This window comes from Rattus norvegicus, chromosome 6 (genome assembly GCF_021556685.1).
Source record: "Rattus norvegicus strain SHRSP/BbbUtx chromosome 6, alternate assembly SHRSP_T2T, whole genome shotgun sequence".
NCBI classification, from domain to species: domain Eukaryota; kingdom Metazoa; phylum Chordata; class Mammalia; order Rodentia; family Muridae; genus Rattus; species Rattus norvegicus.
Genome location: NC_141539.1, coordinates 26579871 through 26601753, shown reverse-complemented (window position 1 = coordinate 26601753; position 21883 = coordinate 26579871). Strand labels below are relative to the sequence as shown.

At 43.6% G+C, this 21883-nt stretch overlaps 1 protein-coding gene across 11 annotated transcripts in view; it reads left to right on the top strand.

Annotated features, from left to right (window-relative positions):
* Window positions 1-21883, top strand: part of Ltbp1 (latent transforming growth factor beta binding protein 1) — a 395618-nt gene that overhangs the window by 99619 nt on the left and 274116 nt on the right.

The following is a 21883-nucleotide window of genomic DNA, read 5'->3' as shown; positions in this document are numbered from 1 at the left end:
TAAATAAACGAAGACATAAAATCCAAATCATGCTAAGTTGTCTGGCCAAGGCCACCTCCATTAGACAGACACATCCCCAGCTTATGGCTTCCCCTTTCCCCTTTAGAAAGCTGGAGTTTTATGTGTCCTTGAAGACCCCACGATAGTTAACTGCCTTGAATGCTTTTCTGGTGGTCAGCATTCTGGTAAGTTGTGACCAGTTTTTGGAATCTCTGAATTTTCTCCCCTTGGAGGGACAATCAGACATTCCTCTCTTCCTTTTGACGTGTGCCCAGAAGGAAAGAGAAACTCTTCTATGTATGATGCTATAGGGTGCCTGTGAGCCCGTATCATTTCAACATGCTGCTGCGGGGGTCAGAGGGTGGGGAACTCCTGGCTTTGGAATGAGAGCACGTGGTTCAGTGTTCTTATTTACTCTGTCCTGCCTGCAATTTTGACAGACCACTGAGTCCCATGATTAAAGTTGCTCAATTAGGAAATGAGGTCACAGCCTGGTGAGTTAGGAAGGAAGGAGGTGATACAAAATCATGGCAAAGCCAGAGTCAGGGAAATGGCTCAGTGGCTAAAGTGTTTGCTGTGTAAATGGAGAGATGGAGTTTGGCTCTCCAGTCCGACACAAGCGCAGGGCACCTGGGAGGCTGTCTAGCTATACTATATGGATCAGCAAACTCCAGCTTCAAAGGAAAGACCCTGCCTCAATTATAAGACGGGGAACAACCAAAGGAGACACCTGATGCCCACCTCTGGCTTCCATATGTACACGAACCTGCATTCACACACACAGGTGTACCCACACACATGTGAGCATTCATGCATGCAAGCATACCGCACGCATGCACACACTCAAAGGCAAAGCTCTTCCTCAGTGTGTGGGGACTGGCTGCGATTTGGACAGTTAGACCCTTTCATTGTAATGGTGGTGGTCCTTCCCCACCCAAGACCCAGAAGTCTCCATCTAGGTGGGTCTGTAAAATATTTGTGTAGCCCCGGAGCACCCTTCTGCTGTTTCTGATGATGAGGTTGGCCTTCAGGCTGCATTTAGCTTCCAAGTTGTAGGATGTGTGCAAAGCTGCTATGGGCTTGCAGTATTGGCTTCCTGTGTGGCATGCACAGGGTCCCAGGGTGCCGGTGACTCAAGATCAAAAGCCACTTTATTTCTACCTCCACCTCTTGCTCAGCTTGCTAGGCTAACAACCATGTAAACCCTAGAAGGCCTATCACCTCTCCACAGGAAGTGTGGAGCCCAGAGACCTAGGCACATATTTTCATTTCCTTTTTCAATGAATACAATCTCTTTAAATGTTTTATTTGAATACCGATCTGTGGTTTGCACAGTTGCTTGAATTTTAAACATTGCTGGGATTAAGGCATGCATCACCATGGCTAGCTTGGGCACCTTTAAAAACCTTTTCTCAGGGGTTGGGGATTTGGCTCAGTGGTAGAGCACTTGCCTAGCAAGCACAAGGCCCTGGGGTTCGGTCCCCAGCTCCGAAAAAAAGAAAAGGTAAAAAAAAAAAAAGAAAAGGAAAAAAAACCCAAAAAACCCCCAAAACCATCCCCAGAGGTCTGGGGAGATGAGTCAGTGGGTCAGAGAATGTACCACTCTTCCAGAGGACCTGGGTTTGATTCCTAGAGGCCATATTGAGTAGGCTCATAGTTAATTGCCTCTAACACCAGCCAGAGAATTCAATACCTTCTGCTCACCTCCATGGGAGCCTGCACACATGTCTATTGAATGGAAACCTCCCTTCTCATTCTGGCTTTCATTATTGAGAGAGAAGAGATGGGTCTACTCTCTGACTTTTAGGTTGTTGGAAAGAGAGAGGACAGTTAGGTCCATTGATGGTTCCTGAGGGCAGCTGGATCTGGTAGAACATCAGCAAGAAGGCTTAATCGGGTACAGTATTTGTCAGGAAGGCTAAGCTGTGTTTCTGGTAATCAGTCAATGACTTTGCACATTCTCCCACAGTGAACTGTGATGCACTTGAGTCAGCCTGGCAGCACCACTTTTTATAGTGAGGCAAGGTCCTCCTTGCTTTTACGTTGAAACCAGAAACAGGTTATTTCGAACGTGCTCACCTGATGGGTGACAAACCTCATTCTCTTCATGATGTTGTCTGATTTTTACCTTGATGTCTATGCCTCAATGTTTACTTGTCCCAGATAGTGGTACTCATGGCAGACCCAAGAAATGATTGTATTCAGGTCTAGCTTGATGAACCAATGACTTTTTTTACAGGAGTATTGCTTACCAGAAGGCAGCTGAATCACCAAAACCCCACCAGAGCATCATTTAAGCTGTGTCCCGGGAGCTTCCTGTGTACCTTGATGGAGGCTCCGTGGGAGAAGGGAGGGGTCTTGAAAGTCTGGAAACTTTCATGAGCTTCCTGGGCCTTGTAAGTTTTATTAATTTCCTGAGTCTTATGAGCCATTTCCATCTCTTTAGAAGGGAATGTTTCAGTTAATAGGAAATAGCTATCCAAAAGCATGGGAAATGCCCAAATCCACGCAGAATTATCACCGAGAGCCGTTCCTCCCTACCCTTGAGGAGGCATCACATCTTGTAGTATTATGGATCCAGAACTCTTGTTTTCCTTTCTCTGTCATTTCCTTTATTGTTTGGGCCTGAGGCTGTGAAAGTCTCTACAGTCACCACTTACATGGAGAGTTTGCTTTTATGGAAAATGGCAATGTTTCCTTATCTAATAATTCCCCAAACAATGCATGATTACAAAATAGGAGCTTATGATTATAATTGTATCATTTATAATAATTTTTTGGAACATCCACAGAGTTCAAAATGCTCATTTTATTGAACGCACTCCAAATTTCTTGGATTACTGGCGTTTATTTGACTTGAGTAAGTTAATATGAAATTTCTGAGTCATCATGTAATAAATTTTATTCTAAATATTTAAAATCTCTTGATTAGTATTACTCTGTCAACAGACTTTATTTTAAGGAATCTTTAAGCTCAGAGACAAGTTGTAAAGACAGTGCAGGGGATTAACACACCCATTGCCCACTTTTTCCTAATATAAACATTTTACATAACCGTGACATTTGTCGGTTTTGAAACGATTAGCCCTGGTGTGGTACTAACGGAACTACAGAATCTATTCTTAAAGTTTGAATTGTATTTGATTGCAATGACTTCCCTCTGCCAGCTAATGTCCTTCTTCTGTCTGAGGATCCAATCTTGGTCCCCATTTGTCTTTCGGTCGGAGTTCTTGTTATCTGGGATGGTTTCATACTCTTCCTTATTCTTTGTGACTCTGACTTTGTAGACAGTCTCTTCATTTGTTTTTTATTGGATGCTACTGGGTCATCTTTAGACTGGTTTCTGGAAACAAGGCTATAACACCTCAAAGGTGAAGTGCTCTCATTGATCTTGACAGTAGACTATGATATCAGCGTGACTTGATGGGGCTGGAGAGATGGCTCAGTGATTAAGAGGGTCTGCTGCTCTTCCAAAGAACCAGAGTTCAGTTCCCAGTATCCAAATTAGATGGCTCACAGCTGCACGAAATCCCAGTTTCTGGGGCTCTCGTGCCCTTATTTAGCCTCAGAAGGCATCCACCCACACATTCACATGCACATAAATAAAGTCATTGAAAAAATATGACTTGTCACTAATGGTAGTAATCCTGACCCCTTGGTTAATGAAGCTAGTGTCTATCAAATGTTTTTCTTCTTTTTTTTCTTTTTTTGCACTAGTATTCATTCACTCTTTTGTCCTCTTGTCTTTTAGCTCCAAATTTGCTATGTGGCTGAAGATAACCTTGAACTTGTAATACTCCTATCTCTACCTCTTGAGTACTGCCATTACTGATTTATACCAACGTATCTGGCTTATATGGTGCTGCTTCATGCATGCTAGGCAAGCATTCTATCCACTTAGCTATATCCGCATTCCTCTATTTCATGGGAAACAAGTCTAGGTATTGAACTCTGTTTGGAGAGAGGGATGCCTTCATATCTTTTGGAATTAGTTTGTAAGAACACCATGTCCCTCTCCTCTATTTGTGATTTCTATTTCATTTTTATTCTTCTTTGGGTTATGACATTATTGTTTAGTTTATTGCTCCAGTATTCCACTGCTGTAATGTTGGGAAGTCTTTCAGTTTGACTCTTGAGTCAAAATACATTTTGTCCTTTCATTATCTTAATTTTAAAGGTCAGTTTTAGTTACAGCAGAATTTAGAGGCAGGTACACAACTCTTCCATAAATCCCACTCTGGGTCAACAGCCTTTGCAATATCACCAAGCTTCCAGCTTGTCCCTTCACAGCTGCTAACCATGTGAAGGCCAAGGGTACAGTCTATGCATTTGACAAACATGACACGAAGCCACCTTTGTCCCATTGCATAGAGTGTTTTAGCTCCTCTAAAGAGCTCGTTGTGGTTTTCTGATTCCTAAATACTTTGGCCTGGAGCACGTGATGACTGTTTGGTGAGATTTCTAAAATCTTCCTTAAATCTTCAACAGCTCACGGATAGTTAAAAAGAATATATGTATGTATGTAACTGCTAACATGTTAAGAGATAGAAAGTTGATTCATGTACTGCCTTAGAACTCGGTTACTAATACATGAATGAAATCATTACCTTATTTCAAAGAGATGAATTCTTGCCAAGGGCCATGGTGGGTCGGTTCCCGGAAACCAAAAGAGAACAATGAACAGTTAAAGCTTCCAAGTCACTGGCATGCTGAGCAAGGCTCACATGAGATGTATCCACTTCTAAGTGAAGTTTGTGTGAATAAAGTCCTTCCTGCATCTTCCTTAATTTGTCCCTTCCTTTTATTTATTTCTTTTTTATACAAATAAATATTCTAAAGTATTTTCCAGATATGGAATCATAGTTGATAGACAGTGGGAGCAAGGAAGACAATTATAGAGTCCCCGCAGGCTTGCATCCCAGGTTGATAGTTTGCAAGAACTGTACATATATACTTATTTGAGTGCTATATTTTAATGTACTTTTGGCTCAGAAGAAGCAGCTTTCCTCAAACATTTTTTTTTTCTGGTTGAAGATTTGATTACAGAAATTCTAATTTAGCGGTGTTAATTCAGCTGGGCGTTTACACTCGCAGCTCTGTGTAATGGCAGCAGGATAGAAACCGTTGCCTTTAAAAGCCGGAAAGTGTTGAGTATGACACACGTGCATGGAAATGACAGGGGTGGATGGAAATGGGGCCATGCCAACTTGTTAATTTCCCCTGGGGTTTACACAAATGTGGGCATTTATCGTGTTTTTACAGCAACGGACCTGCTGCCATTTGGAGTTATCCTTAAAAGCGATCAGTGTTAAATTTGTCTTCCAGGAGCAGGAGGAGGATGTGAGCTTTACCTTTAAAAGGCAGCGTTGGGCAGCAGAACAGTTAAGACGTGCATTTAGCTCCTGTCTGTAAAAGGCTTTGCTGTTCTGTTACCTTGATGGATTTGCTACTTTGTGTCCCATGGAGTATAAAATGTGACCAATATAGTTTGGATTCCCAGGGTCTTTTCTGGTTTGTTGAGCATGCAGGTGCTTAAGATGATGATTTAAATTAGTTTTAATGTACTTGGTTAATCAACCGTGCAGTATTTTGAAGCCACTAACCAAGAAGAAAGAAGAGAGTTTTTGCAGCCTTCTACAGTAATGAGACACATAAATCAAAGGGACCAACATGGAAACTTCTACTGAGCCCTGGGGTCTGATTTTGGGCACCTTAAAAGGATGCCTTTTTTGGATCAAGCTTGCTGTGACTATGCTACTGAGTCTGTAGAAAGGAAAAATCTAGATGCAAAGTGGAGAACCTCTAAAGGGCTACCAAAAATAGAACAAACAAACACATCAACCAAAACAAATACAACCATACACTCTCTACCTTCTCTTTCAGAGTTGAGATCATATAATTAGAAGGCTGGGTCTAAGGAGGGGACCCTGAGGAGGGTATAAAGCCATTGTGACCCTTTAATACAGTTCTTCATGTTGCAGGCACCCCCAACCATAACAGTATTTCATTGCTACTATAATTATGAAAACTATGCTTTTTGCTAGTTATGAATTGTAAATCTCTGATCTGTAACCACTATAAAAGGCTTTTTAACCTCAGGTTGAGAACCACAGATAATGTAAGAATATGTTCATTTCTAGATGTGTGCCTGTGCCTGTGCCTGTGCCTGTGCGTGTGCGTGTGCGTGTGTGTGTGTGTGTGTGTGTGTGTGTGTGTATGTGTTCAGTTACCAAACCCATGTTGTTGATGGCCTTCTAACTTGGGTGTGCAAGAGAAACAATGTTTTCCACTGTGAAACTGAGAGGTCCAAGTTCTTCTAGATATTAGCTCAGTCCAGGAAAGAAATTCTCCTCAGCTTCTCTCCCACAGGATGACTTGGAACTGTGCACAGGGTTCCTTTTTTAAACTGTGGACTCCATTCCATTGCTGTATATTTTACTTTTATGTTCAAATGATAAAAACAGGGATTACTTGTATGAATTTGTACCCTGCTACATGCTGGAATGACAGGCTAGGTTTCTGAAATGGTGTAAGGTTGAAGGACTGAGGACAGGGACATGAGTCTCTTTTCTTTGAATTTTCTTTTTCTTGTAAGGCCCACTGGAGTCCTAGCACATGCAAACATATCTGATTCCCTCTCTCTCTGGGGGAATATTTGCACTAAAGGTGATTTCATTAGGATTTTAGTAATGCATTGCTGTAGGTGAGTACTGGAGATCACATAAGCCGAGGAGGGTCATTTTGCCAGTGAGGACCATGGTTAATTCATCATGGGGGGGGGGGATGAGGTTCAGGGAGGGAGAGCAATTTTGAATGTGATTGTCTATATTGAGTTTAAACTAAAGGCTTTGTGTGAGCATGAAAATAAAAGTATTTACAAGGCTAAAGATTTGTAGTCTTTAAGGAGTGAGGGTAGGACGTGTATGTAAAATTATTATTGTGTGGGGGTAGAAACAGAACTTCATACTTGTTCCTGGTTTTAGCCAAACTGGAATTTGTGGCATTAAGACTGAGGAGAATTTCAGGACTAGGAAGTACAATGACATGGGTTAGAGAATGGAAGAGCTTGCCTAAGCTAAGCGTACTACTCCAGCCCTTAATTTGCACAAATCATTTTAACACTAGGAGTGAATCGTAAGCTCCCATTTCCTATGATGGTTCAGTTTGTATCTATTTAATCTCAAATTCAATCCCAATCAGTTTGGATTGGCTGCTTGGAGTGCTGTGTGGAAATGGCCCCAGGCAGTGGTTCTCAACCTGCTGGTCTTGAACCGGGAAGGGATCACATAACAGATGTCCTGCATATCGGAGGTTTACATTACATTTCACAGTAGCAAAATTACAGTTATGAAGTAGCAATGAAATCATTTTATGGTTGGGGGTCACCACATCACGAGGAACTGTATCAAGGGTGGCTGCATTAGGAAGGCTGAGATCCACTGGCCCCCCGGGGAGTGTATAGGATGAGTTGGTCTCTGTGTTTGCAATGCATTTATTGTGTGTATCCAGTATATGTGACCCCACATAGTGTTGTATCGTGTTGCTTTTTTAAAGCTCCTGATGTCTAGTCCTTCTGCTGTTTCCTTTGTTGGTTGTCTCTCCCTGATACTTCGTTGCATCTCGCTCTTTTAACTGGAAGGTGGATAATGGAGCTTGCTAACTCAGTAGACTTTCTTTCCTTCCTGCCCTATTCTGGTTATCTAATGCCTCGCTGACTGAAGTTCCTTACCACAGCCACCAGCTTATCACTCACTTTCCTTCTTACTGAACAGTTACGGGCAAGAATAGAAAAAAAAATGTTTTGCCTCCATCTTCCCTCCTCTCTTCTCTGTGGTTGCTCACCGTCTTTACTACCTTGTATGGCATTCATTTCCCTGGCTTATGAGCAAAGATTGTGTGGGCGAGAAGTTTCTGACTTGCTGAAAGTTCAGGACTCTGTTCTTCAGAAAGCCCTCAGGCCCATGATTCAGAGGCCTGGAGTTTGGCCTATTGATTCTGATGAAAGTTGAGCGCGGTGTGCGGGCAACAAAATGACTCACCGACTCCACTTCACCATTGCCCTTATTTTAAACTCCTTACGGTGAAAGTGTCACCCAGTTCTGACAAAGCCTGTCAGCCAGGGCTGGGCTCCCCTTTGACTCAGGCATGTGTCATACTCTCTACCGGAAACTCACATTTTTAACACCAGTCATCATGAACTTGGCAGGAGGCCTTTTGGAGAGGTGTTGGTATTTGGTAGATTTATTTTTTTTCCCAGCTGCCCGTAAAAAACAAACTCAGAAATCTGTTTTATTTCCCCCTTCCCCTTTGGAGATTTGTTTTGGAATAGTTTATCATTCCTCCGTCTGGAGAATGCTCATTGTTGATCTGTAAAGCGTGGACCATGGCAAGGTGACTGTGGCCCTGCACGAAGGATAAAATAAACTGGGGCAGCGTGCCTGTTGGGGTGATGAAACCTCTTAGCTGGTGTTAGGCGGTGGGTGGCTGGTGACCTGGCTAGTGACCACAGGTCTGCACTTCAAATACAGCTGGGGTTGACTTGAAGTCTTTTGAGGTCTTTTCGCATGCCTGTCCAGTTACTCACTGAAGTAGGTAACTCTTTATTGCTCAGTGGTTTTGTGCTGAGAAAAATGCCCAGACTTGCCAGCCCATGCAAGGAACTTCCCAGAACCATAATGGCCACGACCCATTTATGAGAACAGGGACTCCTAGCCCATTCTCTGGTTTATTCTTATAGCTGATGAACATTCTAACGGACTGTACTTCTAATCTGATGTCAGTAGCTTCCTGAAAGCATGGCTGCTTCACTCATACATTTTCTGATGCCTGGCACTGGGGTAATCCAAGCAGAGTGGGCACTGAGGAGATGGGGGTTGGGGTGGGGCAGAGGATAATATTGGTCTTGTAGACTGTTCAAGTCCTAGGTCAAAGCTATAAGTTCATTGCCAGCTGAGATATCAGCCAGAAAACTGCCCTCTGGGTGTCACTGTATGAGCCTCGAAGAAAATATTCACTAAAGCTGTGGCTTTTTCTTTGACTGGTCATTAGGAAGACCTGTGAATGTTTTACTCTTTAGCGACACACTCTAGGGCCCCATCCTCAAGATGGGTCTCTGTAGGTTTGGGGAAAGCTTTGATGGTAGGACTTTTTTTTTTTTCAAACTTTCTTATTGTCATTAGTGAAGATTGTCACCTTTAACCCGTCATGTCCTTTGTAAGTAAGTTTAACAGTTGACCAGATAAGCAGTGAGGGGCAAAGCCTGAAGAGTTAAGGCACTTCAAGCTCACTGACATGCTCTGGATAGGACTGTGCTTTTTGCTCACCACTGAGTGAAGGGTTCGTCTCCTCATCTGGGCTACTCCATAAGGACAGTTGTGACATTTTCTGGCCTCTTCAGGAGTGAGCAAGAGCACAGGAGTATCCATTACATGCCTGTTGCTATAGTAAAATGCCATGACCCAGAGTATGTTAAGGAAGGAGGTGTTTGTCTTGGTTCACAGTTCTGGAGGGCTAAGAATGCATCGTGGGGGAAGATGGCAGCCGTTGACAGGCATTGTGGCAGGAGAAGGAAGCCAGGGGATCACATGTCCAACTGCAGAGAGGAAGCAGAGAGCAAAGGAAGTAGAGTGAGGCTTGGAACCCCCAAAGCCTACCCCAATGGTGTTCTTCTTCCAGCAAGGCTCCACCTCTCCATAACCTCCCCAAACTGGGGACTACCAACTGGGGACAAAGTATTTAAATGCCCAAGACTATAGGAGACATTTATCATTCAAATCACCATCATGGGTAAAGTGGAAACCATGACTTGTTTGTAACCTAGATTAAGAGGTAAATATCCTATCATTTTTGCTATATGCTGCTCATTGTTAATGAGTCACTTAGTCTGTGTATTCTCTCTTTCTCTGCCTCTCTTTGTCTCTGCCTGTCTGTCTGTCTGTCTGTCTGTCTGTCTCTCTTTGTGTGTGTGTGTGTGTGTGTGTGTGTGTGTGTGTGTGTGGTATATATGTGTGATTACCAAAGAACCATGGATCACTAGGAGACTTCTTAGAAGATGCTCAACATTATCATCTAAGAGGAAGAATGCAATGTTGTGGAGCAGGAATAGTGGGAAGGCAAGTGCCTAATCAGAGGGTAATGCAAGTGGCGATGCTGTGGTAGCAAGTGATGGTCTGGGATGTTTCCAGCAGTAGACTTGTTTCTTCTTTGTCCATTTAACCCATTATAGATTGCTTTGGGTTCTGTGGCATCAGGTCACTCCACTGTGAGCTGTTAGGACATTCTTCCGCTTGTCACATTAGCTGTGGGACCCAGGTGATAGGAACAATTCTAAGGAATTTTGGTGTGTACTATGGTAAGGGCGGGAGGTACAGAGAAGCTCTTAAACTTTCTAACTTCTGCCTAGGTTATTTGCTGTCTCATTTCATTGGTTGAGCTGTATTATCTGGCCTGTCCCACTTCACAGAAAGTGAAGATGTAATGTATCTTACTAGTGGAAATCCAGAGGTGCATGGTCAGCACTTAATCAGATACATGACAGTCCCACGGGGAGTAGTCAGTATGTCACCTTACACAGAGAACCACTGATGGTCACTGAGTGATTGACAGTGTTGTGGTCACTGCTAGTCTGCGTCTTGACCAGGGCAGAGGTTTGATTGTACTGAGTCAGTGGGAGCAGAGAGAGCTGGGAGGGAAAAATGCTAATTCTTGTGTCAGACAGGAAAGAAGCTTGGTTGTCAGCTTTTCCTCAGTTTTTTTATTTAATCATTGAATGGTATCATGGAAGGCCCTTTTAAACTTCAATTTAGTATGGGTATGTCAGATATATGTCAGGAGATTTCACACTGTATTTATGCATTGATCACAAACTCAGAAATGGCCAGTAAAAGTTGACTTTATTTTTGTGTGCTTCTTTGATACCATGTTGAAATAAGAAATAGTCCCCTTTCTATAGTTTTACTCTTTATGGCAAACCAATTGTGAGATCCACAAAAGCTTCGAGAAGCCTCTTGTGCCACTTGTTTCTTCATTGACTATTTTTGGAGGCTTGGGGATAGTCAAATCTGTTTCAATCCCAAATTCACTCTGAAAGATCAGCTTTTCATTTTTCTTACTTCAGTATTTCATACGTGTGCATATGTATATATATATATATATATGGGTGTGTGTTTATGCATAATGTGTGTATGCATGTATTTGGGAAATTGTAAAAAACGATGTGTGGATACAAGGATTCCCCCCGCCCCCAGCTTCTAATTTTGAATGAGAAAACATCGATGTTTTGAGTATTTTATGTGTTAGTTGGTGTTCTAAAGTCCAGTACTGGATGGCCTGAGGCTGGATTACAGAAACAACATCCACTATGTTTGACTTCACAGAATTTTACTTCTATTTTCTTTTCTTTTTTCCTTGAGTGCTGGAGAGGGAGCACAGGACATTGCAAATGTTAGGCAAGTGCTCTCCACCGAGCTCCCCTCAGTGTGTGGGGTTTAAGAATTGGTAGAGAATAACTATCCTTGTGATCTTGCCGTGGTTGACTCGAATGATGATTTTGTTTCCCCCTTCAACTCTCACTTTCTTATTCAGTCTCTTTCTTCTCTTCCTCCAAGAGTTTCAGTTGATCAGATACTTTTTTTTTTAACTGTGAGCTAGGTAGAGATACAGAAATGGAATTAACTATGCCCAGGGTACTTAAAAAGTAATACAATAATGTGGTAATAGAATTTCAGGTAATAGATCAGGACTGGAGGGATGATTTTTAACCTTCTCTAAGGTCTACAAGCCCATCCCTCCAGGAGGCTCCCCTTACACACGATGGCTAAAGATTCCAAAGGAAAGTTAGCATAGATCCTAAATATTTTGAACTATATTACGTTGCATGTGACCTATGGATAATAGAGATTTAATACATGAGTGATTAAAAAATATTTGTAGGTGATGAAGTTTTCCAAAAAGTGAACATTGGGCATGTAAATTGATTGATTTCTTGGCACTATTATTGGTGCTGTAACTTTTAACCTTCAAAATACAAAATTCAATAAAATTAGCATGAAAAATTAAAAAATATTATCTTGAGATAGCTGCAGCAAATGTCTGTTTATTGGTTCTACCCAGGAGATTGATGATTTTAGCTGTGCAGGTGACATTTGGAATAAGCATATGAGGAATTTCTCTCTGCTTTGCTCACGATGCAAGAAGGATGGGCTGTAAAGCCGAATCTTTAATATAGCCTTATGTGCATTTGAACCAGCCTTTGACTTTGAAGTTTCCTCTTCAGTGCGTTACCAATTTCCCACTTTTACTGGGTGTTACTTTTTTTTTTTCAATGAGGTTATTAAAGCTAGTTCTCTAAGGAGGTGATTTAATGCATACCTCTTAGAAAATTACAGTATTTGTTAAAGTGTCTATTCTAGGCATTCTAAGTAAGATTCTTCATCAGGAAACTCCTATACCACCCTTCCCCCCATTAATAAATCCACTCCTTTTCTAGGCATTAAATCCATTTCCAGGTTAGGGTGTATGCTGTCCAACTGTTGAATTATTTACATGCATACACATCTAACCAAATCCTTCTGGGTTCATAGTAACAGGATAAACCTCTCGGAGTTGCTGGAATGATTTCTTCTCATGGTAAAGCAAATAAAGCAGGAGTATTAGAGATACTTTGGTGGTTTGTATTTTGGGTTGGAGTGGTTGGGAGAGGCGAGTTTCTTTGGCTGCTCTTAGGGGTGGAGAGATGGCGGCGTTCCATTATGTGAGGAAGACGGTCTGGATTCCGTGGTGATGCGTGCGATGAACAGAGATGTGCCATGTAAGCATCACAGACACATGGCCAGGTCACCGCTGTCTCAGCTAGAAAGGTTGCTTGCTGCATTGCTAGATTGAACTCTTTTTCTTGAGTCCAGATTCGATAGATTCCAAAGGATTAAGTGCTGCAAAGCTTTTCCACTTGCAGATAGGGCTTTGCAAAGGCAACAGTCTTTAGTTTTATTGAAAGACAACAATAGCCTCAAGTGTCATCATGATAAGAATCTCTTGGAATCTGTATTGCAGGCGATTCTGATAAATGCTGTTCCGCTTGTGCTAGTTCACTTTAGCGTCCGTTTGGCAGGCACGAGCAGTGAGGTTTAAGACAGAGGCATAGTTGAGTAGCGTGGGTTCCAGGTCAGCGGCAATGGCGACACGGCTGCAGGAGGGGAAGCTCATGAACTCCCTGTGAGGGAGGTTGAGGTTGAGAGGCCTTCAGGGTGCTCATTCAGGTGGAGACCCCAGCATCACTGTAAATCCACAGAGCTTGGAGAGAGGTCGAGTTTAGGTGTCTAAATTCTGGTGACATTTATTTGTGACTGAAGCCTTGGTGATGCTTGGGACTTCTCATTAATCATGGAATGTGTAAGCCGCTATTGCAGAAGGGTGAACTCTGTGATAATTGTCCCCAAACATTGCTGCTAAGCAGTATTACATGGTTGGAGAAACAACCAGCATTCTCTCTCGAGGAAATGGGAAAGCTGTGTCTTTGACCCTGCTGGCAAAGACTCCGGATGGCAAAGCTGACAGAGGTTTAGTGAAGCAGCAATTATATCCGGCCTCAAACTAACTTTGGTGTTAAAAAAGAGTGCATAATAATGTTATTAACGTGACATTGACTTGAAAGCCACGCTCTTTTTGATTATAAATGAGAGGGATGATTGGCAGAAAAAAAGCTTGGAGTAGCAATGAGCATTCTTTGTTAGATGAATATTTTTTAGTTGAAAGTAAAATTACATAGTAACGGTATTCATAATCTGAGTAGATTATGAATAGTCACAATTTAACCAAAGGTAAAGACGAGTTTTTTTTAGTGAAACTCTTTGATACCCATAGTTTTAAAAGTAGAAACTTAAGGCTAGGGAAATATCTCAGAAAAGGACGTGGAAAGAGTGTAAGATCTGGACCATGGGAGGAGGGCTGTGAAATGCTGCCTCTGGACACGGCACCCTGTTTCACCCATGAACTGACAGTGGTTGTGCTTTCACACAGCAGACCTACACAAGATCAAGTCAGAGTTCCCGTGAATGGGGTAGATGATCTCCAGGTGCCACACCATGGCAGTGGATAGGTAACGAGGGAGAGAAAGTCATTCTTTCTTGGTTTCTTGGTTTCTTAGGTTTCCCATGCTCTAGTGGATGGCCCCACACTTGTGTGCACATGGGCAGTGCTACTGGGACTTAGTAGGCTACTTAAAACCAAAGTAGAAATGGAGTGTAGTGTGTTGCTAAGCCAGAGAGAGAGAGAGAGAGAGAGAGAGAGAGAGAGAGAGAGAGAGAGAGAGAGAGAGAGAGAGAGAGAGATAGCGAGCCGATTTGGCAAATAACTGACTTTTGTATTTTCTCTTACTAATTTTCTTTTCATTGGTTCTGTAATTCTGGTCTGATTAGTACCTAATACTGATTCAGTACCGTTAAATGGGACCCTTACACGAGGCTTAGGTGACACAGGAAAGCATCAGTCATTAAGGATGAAGGAGGACAGTGATGAATAAGCCAGAACTGCAAAAAGAAACAAGCAGTGCTGGGAAGAAAAATATCAAGCACAGACAGCGTGCAGGAAATTCTCTGGAGATTTCCAGCTATACCCCATGGAAACAATGGAGCCAACAAACAGACTGCAGCACATTAAGTCACTATAGGAGCTGGTCATGCACTGTGAATTACACAGTTAGAAAGGCTACCACAGAGCTGAGGCTTGCACACCAGGTCCGATGTCAATTAGAGGGACGAGAGATGAGGCCGGGTAGTTCAGGTCCTTTTACTTTTACCAGGTGATGATATTTGAGTCCCAGTAAAGGTAGCAGAGTAGCCATGGCTGGGCTCTCTTTCTGGGATAACCCGTTGCACCCTTGAATCCTGTGTCCCCGCATACTTTTCTTCCAGTTTGGATTTCTGTCTTGTGAAATATAACCAGGCTGCCTAAGGCTGATAGCGCCACCTGGCATCTGTCAAAGGGACAGCATCTCCCACGGCCTGCCCTTTCTTGCTTCTTAGGAAACTATGTTTTTCCCCCTTTCCCTTAATTATTTACAATGTAGTTAATTCCTCAACAGGCTGCCTTCATTTTCAAGTTTTTCTTAATCCATAAACTTGTCTTCATTTTCTCTGGCCTCCAGATGTAGACTAAAATGGCTCAATCATGGCCAGCGGCAAAATAATGTAAATGACGTCGCTGTGTTGAGAAGACAGACTGTGTGGTTGGAGCCAGTATCTCCATTTGCTTAATCCTTGGAAAGACCCAGAAGTTCTACTGGAAAATCTTTGAGTTCCCTGACTTTTCCATTGCCTACTTGAGTATAATGTTCTTTTGATAAAATCTGTCTTTAAGATAAAAGAATTGAATATTCATTCCTGCTTTTTGCATATGTATATAGGGGGTCCATATATATGTGCATATTTACGTGTGTGTAGGTGTGTGTGTGTGTGTGTGTGTGTGTGTGTGTGTGTGTGCCCAAGAAGGACATAAGGTGTCTTCCTCAGTAGGTCTTCACCTCATATATTGAGGCAGGGTCTCTTACTTGCATTCAGTGTCTGCTGATGTGGATGGCATCACTAGCGAGGATGTTGAAGGGATCCCTCTTTGCCTCTCTTGTGCTGGGATTGCAGGCAGGCCTTCATGGCCACCCGGCATTTAATCGAGCACTGGGAGTTTGAACTCTCTTCCTCAGGTTTCCGTGGCCAGAGCCTTACCAGCTGGGCCACCTCCCTAGCCCCACTTGTCTTTCACTTTTTAACCATAAAACTTTTTGGGAAGGGAAGGGCGCTTTCACAGTGTCATGTACTGCGTCGTGTAGGAGCGTTGTCTCCAGGACAGAGTGGTCTTAAACAGCCAGCACCGAGAGGAGTCCTTTGAGAGGAGTTGCTTCTTCCTCTTTATTTTCTCCTTTATTTGTTTATTCACCGCATACTTGCTGGTGTGTCATATTGTTTCCTTCCTGTGGTTGTGATAAAGCACCTTTATCAACAACAATTTAGGGAAGGGAAAGGATTTAGTTCATATTACAGGTTAGGGTCCATCCCTGGGGGAAGGTCAGGGCAGGAACTCAAGAAGGAACTGGAAGCAGAAGCCACAGAGGACTGCTGCCTGTTGGCTCTGTTTCCATGATCAGTGTCTTAGTTAGGGTTTCACTGCTGTGAGCAGACACCATGACCAAGGCAAGTCTTATAAGGACAACATTTAACTGGGGATGCCTTACAGGTTCAGAGGTTCAGTCCATCATCATCAAGGCAGGAGCATGGCAGCATCCAGGCAGGCCTGGTGCAGGAGGAGCTGAGAGTTCTACATCTTCATCTGAAGGCTGCTAGCAGAATACTGGCTTCCAGGCAGCTAGGGTGAGGGTCTTAAAGCCCACAGTGACACACCTACTCCAACAAGGCCACACCTCCTAAGAGTGCCACTCCCTGGGCCAAGCCTATACAAACCATCACAATCAGTATGCACTCTTTCTTCTGTTCCTTCTAAAAAAGTTAATCTGTGAGAACTTCAGTGTCTACAGTGAGCTCCGATCAGACCTACCTCCTGTTTTCCCTTCTAATTCCCTTCATGTTCCTCCTGACACACTCCCTCCCAACTTTGTGGCTTTTTATTTCCTTTGATAACACACTAAGTCCAATTACTGATTGTATGTGCATGGGTGTGGAGCCATCTGCTGGAACTTGGGAAACCTACCAGCAGCCACATCTCTAATAAAGAAATGACTCCCTCCTACACCAGCATCTATCCACCTCCTTGCTATTGGACGGGGTGGGGTCGAGGGATAAATGAGCTATTCCATCTCTGTTGGCTCCTGGGAATCAAGCCCAGCAACACTCCAGCCAGTTCTTCCTCCTACCTTCATCCTCTGTAAGGGCTGTGGTTGTAGGAACCCACCTTTTCCTAGACTGAATACGGTGGAAAGACGGCAGATTAAACAGGAAAAAAGACTCATGTCTTAAAAGTGTTGATGGTCTTTCCCTCTTCTCCAATAAGGGTCTTAGACACAGAATTTAGGGTCTAGAGGAAAGGGAGCAGGCAGTCTCAAGTGAGTGATGTGGATATCAAGGATGAGGCCCATGCTCTGGGCTGAGATGGTGGAGGCTGATTAAGGGAACCTTCTAGAGGGGGAAACGCCTACTGTGATCTCCATCAGGGAGTTCCTGGTTTTCACTGAGGTTCCTCACCATAGGAGATCTTAGGCCTTATCCAAGGATTTAACCAACTCTTATCTATGTGCTATCTTACGGCCGAGCTGCTCTGGTTGCAGAATATTGCCCTTTGAGTGGGAAGCTTCTGAGTCGAGAAACCATTAGTCACTCAAAAATGAAGGAACAGAAGCTCATTCATGGAGGGAACATTCTTTCATTCAGTGACCTGTCAAAAGGAGGAAGCACCAATGCCTAATGGCTTTCCTGACCTCCTAGGACACTGGATACTCCAGAAGGGGAAGCCACAGTAATAAGGTTGGGGGCTCTCCTGATACATTATCTCATTAGTGTGCAGGGTCTTATGGAATGTTAATTAAGTTGGCATTACAGGTAGAGAACTCTGATGTCTATGAATACTTTCTCATTCCATGCAGAGGGTGAGGGGTGGCTCTCCAGGGCTCTCTTTGTGACTCCTAAGAGAACAGCAGACAAAGAAGCTTTTGTAGAATAAAGAAACGTGCAAAAACTCTTGGTGAAACTCGATGAGGATGTAGTAGGAGAACATACATGTATCAGATTTGTGTGTGTGCGCGCACGCACGCACGCGCGCGTGTGTACGTATGCACATTCGTGCACATGCACACACATACACGCACACAGATGCACGCGCACACACACATGTATGCCCAGATAGTCATTTATGGTTTTAAATTTTCAGCTGCCTCTGGTTACCTTATTAGTTCAGATTGGCCTCTTTCAGGGAGACTAGCTGGAGAGAGGCTTTGAAGTTGTGAATGGGACCATGAAACAGACAAGCCTCTGGGGGTGCTGGGAAGCAGTTGCCAGTGGGGGGTGTCTGGAAGGCTTCTGTCTTTATCTGTAAGGCTCCTGTCAGCAGTAACCTGGCTTTAGGTTGTGTAACCAACAGGCAAACCAATAAAAAATATCAAACCGTTCAGAAGAATTGAGCACAGAAAGCCACAGTCTTCAACAACCCCCCCCCCCCCCGACTCCAACCCACTCTCTTTTGCCACTGTCCAATCCAGCTTGTCCTTTCCCACAGCTATGGAGAAGTATACGCAGTCTGCACGTCACATAATCTGGCCTTGTGGTAAATGCCGTGGCCGTTTCTGTTTTCAGTGTTTAGTAGATTGAATGGTGTTTTCTTCCCACCTGTGAATGTGGTTTTACTTAATCAATTTAAGGATCTGAGGATGACCACATCCTAATTTACGTGGCCCCAAATTCAATTTTAAGTTTCCTTATAAGACAGGAAGAGAGGGCACAGGGAGGGGAGGGGACCCTGTGAGGATGGACGCGTAGATTAGAGTGAGGAAGCCACAAAGCCACAAGAAATCTTAGGTCCCAAGAAGTTGGAGGGCACAGGAAGGCTCTCTTTTAGATCCTATGGGAAAAGTGTAGGTCTGCTCAACGCCTTGATTTTGGGCATTGGGATTCTGTAACCAAGGGAGGGATTCTCTTTTAAACTACCCAGTTCATGGGTTGTTTGTCATAGCAACCTTAGAAATCTGAGACAGCGCTGGAGTTCTCATCAGTGAACATCTCTGCTACTGAAAGGTACCACTCAGGATATAGCTGTGCACATCTGCAGTGTTCTGATTCTGTGTCCTGGTGGTCTTTCCCCCTCCACTGCATCCTGACCCTGGAAACAATTCTACAAGTAACCATAGCAATGGCTGTGTGTACCAAGCACTGTCTTCCTTAACCTTCAGAACAACACACACACACACACACACACACACACACACACACACACACAGAGAGAGAGAGAGAGAGAGAGAGAGAGAGAGAGAGAAATATATATATATATCTTCTCTCCCTCTCTTCCCCCCCGTCTCTTTTCATCTTCTCCCTCCCTCTCTGAAAATGAAACTCTAGAATAGTAGGGTCAGGGGTCAGACCAGTTTCCATCTAATGTGAGTTCTGTGCTCTCAGTCACAATGCTGGGATGAGAAGGTAAACCACAGTTGGGCCCTGTGCTGTACTCTGGCATGTTCTGGCCACTGGATGGTGAGTTCTGGGTGAAGGTAGTCTTATGACCCATAGAGTCCCCAAAACAGTACCAGACAGATGGCCCATCCTAGAACACATCCTGAGAAGTGGACTGAGAATCCATCAGTCTTGGGGAGATGACTGTGCAGGATAAGGATGGGACTTTGAATTCCTGGCACCCACCTGCAGTCACCTGGGTTTGTGAGAGAACTTGCCTCAATATATGAGATGGAGAATGAGTAAGGAACACACATGCACACACACACATTCAAACACATGCACACATACACACACAAGCACATACACATACATGCATACACACGCATGCACACACATGCACTGGCATGTGCATATATACCTGCGTATATGTGTACCCTCATACATGCAAACATACATTAAAAATATATACCTGCACATATGTGTACCCACATACATGCAAGCATACATAAAAATATATCCCTGCACATATGTGTACTCACATACATAAAAACACACACCACATACACATGCAATAGGAATTTCCCCAGTCTTGACAGTAAACCATGACAGTTGTTCTTAGCCCTTTTTATGTGACACCTGTTGCTTTGTGTCTTTAAAAAATATTTATTTTACTTTTATTTATGTGTATGGGTAATTTGTCTTCAAGCACAGGGATGTGAACCACATGTATGCCTGATGCCATGAGTCCCTTGGAACTGGAGTTACAGACAGTTGTGAGCCACCACGTGGGTGCTGAGACTTGAACTCGGGTCAAGCAGTTGGTGCTCTTAACCACTGAGCCGTCTCTGTAGCCCTGGCTTTAAGTTTTAAATGTACTCATCTATTGAGAGCAGGCGCTCAGTTAGAACGGGAGGTTTAACATAAAACTTCTCAGTGTTCAGACATGGGTAAGTTGTTGACTCACAAAACGATGAGAGGAAGAAAGAGCTCTTGTCTCCAGCACGGAAGCTCTGGATAGGTTACTAAGAGTGTCAGGCTGCTGATGTGGCTCAGTGGTTCAAGATGGCTGCTCTCAAGCCTCATGACCTGAGTAGGATTCCTGCAAACCTTATTGAAGGATAGAACTGATTTCTTCAAATTGTCTTTTGACCTTCAAACATACAGGATGACATGCATGTGCTCCAGCATATATACATGCATGTGTGTGGCATGCAATAGTGTGTGTGTGTGTGTGTGTGTGTGTGTGTGTGTGTGTGTGTGTGTATTCCTGGTGCACACTAGGTATGAGGTCACTGGGCACTGTATATCAGGAGCATGGCAGCAGCGACTGAGGATGGGGCCAGGCAGAGCTTGACCTTGAGACTCAGGGTTGTGACCAGTGAAGTCTGGAGCGTGCTGAGTCAGCTCCAAGTGCCTGTGGAGTTTGTTCTCACTGACCTCATCATTGCAGTCAGGGAAGGCAGCGTTCAGCTGGCAGGACCACACTGCATGCGCACTGTTGGCTGAGTGAAGAGACCCTTGGTGCAGTTTCCTTCCAACAACAGTCTTCTCTACATTGGTATTAATGATGTCTTCAATTCATCAGAAGCTCGAGGCAGACGGGTTTCAGGCCAGGGATATATGCAGCTCAGCATGTACACTCACTTAGCATGCGTGAAGCCCTGGCTTCCGTCTCCGGCACCACACAGAAGAGGAGCAGTCAGACAAAAAAGCTGGTTTCTGCTGATTGAGAATCATTTTCAGTTCCTGGTCTCGCTGGACTGTGCACCAGCGTCTCTCATTACCTTCAGGGGAAGGAAAATAGTTATCGTGTTGCCTGTTTTCCCCATGGTGGGAGAACATCTCCATCTTGTGGTTACTTGTTCCTAGCTTTAGACTCTACAAACGTAGATAGAATGGTCCAGCTCCTCAGGTCTTGGTCTTTTCTGACCAGGCAGGGCTGTCCGGTCTCACGTATGCTGACTCTAGTGATCTGCCCTCTAGGGTACAGGTGCAGCATTTTCAAAGTCCTGCCAAGATGACTGGCTCCTTTGTTCCTCCAGATGGTTTTTAAAAACGGTTTTAATTAGCATGCACTAATTGTATATAGTGATGGCTTTCATTATGACATTTCATACATGTGCATGTTTTACATCTCCTCTTTCCAAGAAATTCCTGTGTGTGTGTGTGTGTGTGTGTGTGTGTATGTGTATCTCTTTATATGTCTGTGTATGTGTGTGTATCTCTGTGTGTATCTCTCTCTTTGTGTGTCTGTATATGTCTGTATGTCTGTGTATGTGTATGTATATGTTTCGCTCTGTGTGTATGTCTCTGTGTGTGTCTCTGTGTGTATGTCTGTGTCTGTGTGTTTATGTCTGTGTCTGTGTGCATCTGCATGTATCTCTCTGTATGTATATGTATGTCCGTGTGCGTCTCTGTGTATCTCTCTCTGTATGTCTGTGTATGTGTATGTTTCTCTCTGTGTGTATGTCTGTGTGTATGTCTCTGTGTCTGTGTCTCTGTGTGTATGTCTGTGTCTGTGTGTTTATGTCTGTGTGCATCTGCATGTATCTCTCTATGTATATGTATATCTGTGTGTGTCTCTGTGTATATCTCTGTCTGTATGTCTGTGTATGTGTATGTTTCTCTCTGTGTGTATGTCTCTGTGTCTGTGTCTCTGTGTATATGTCTGCATATGTCTGGTGTTTATGTCTGTGTCTGTGTGTATCTGTGTGTCTGTCTCTGTATGTCTGTGTATGTGTATATGTGTGTGTCTGTGTCTCAGTTTGCTCCCCAATGAG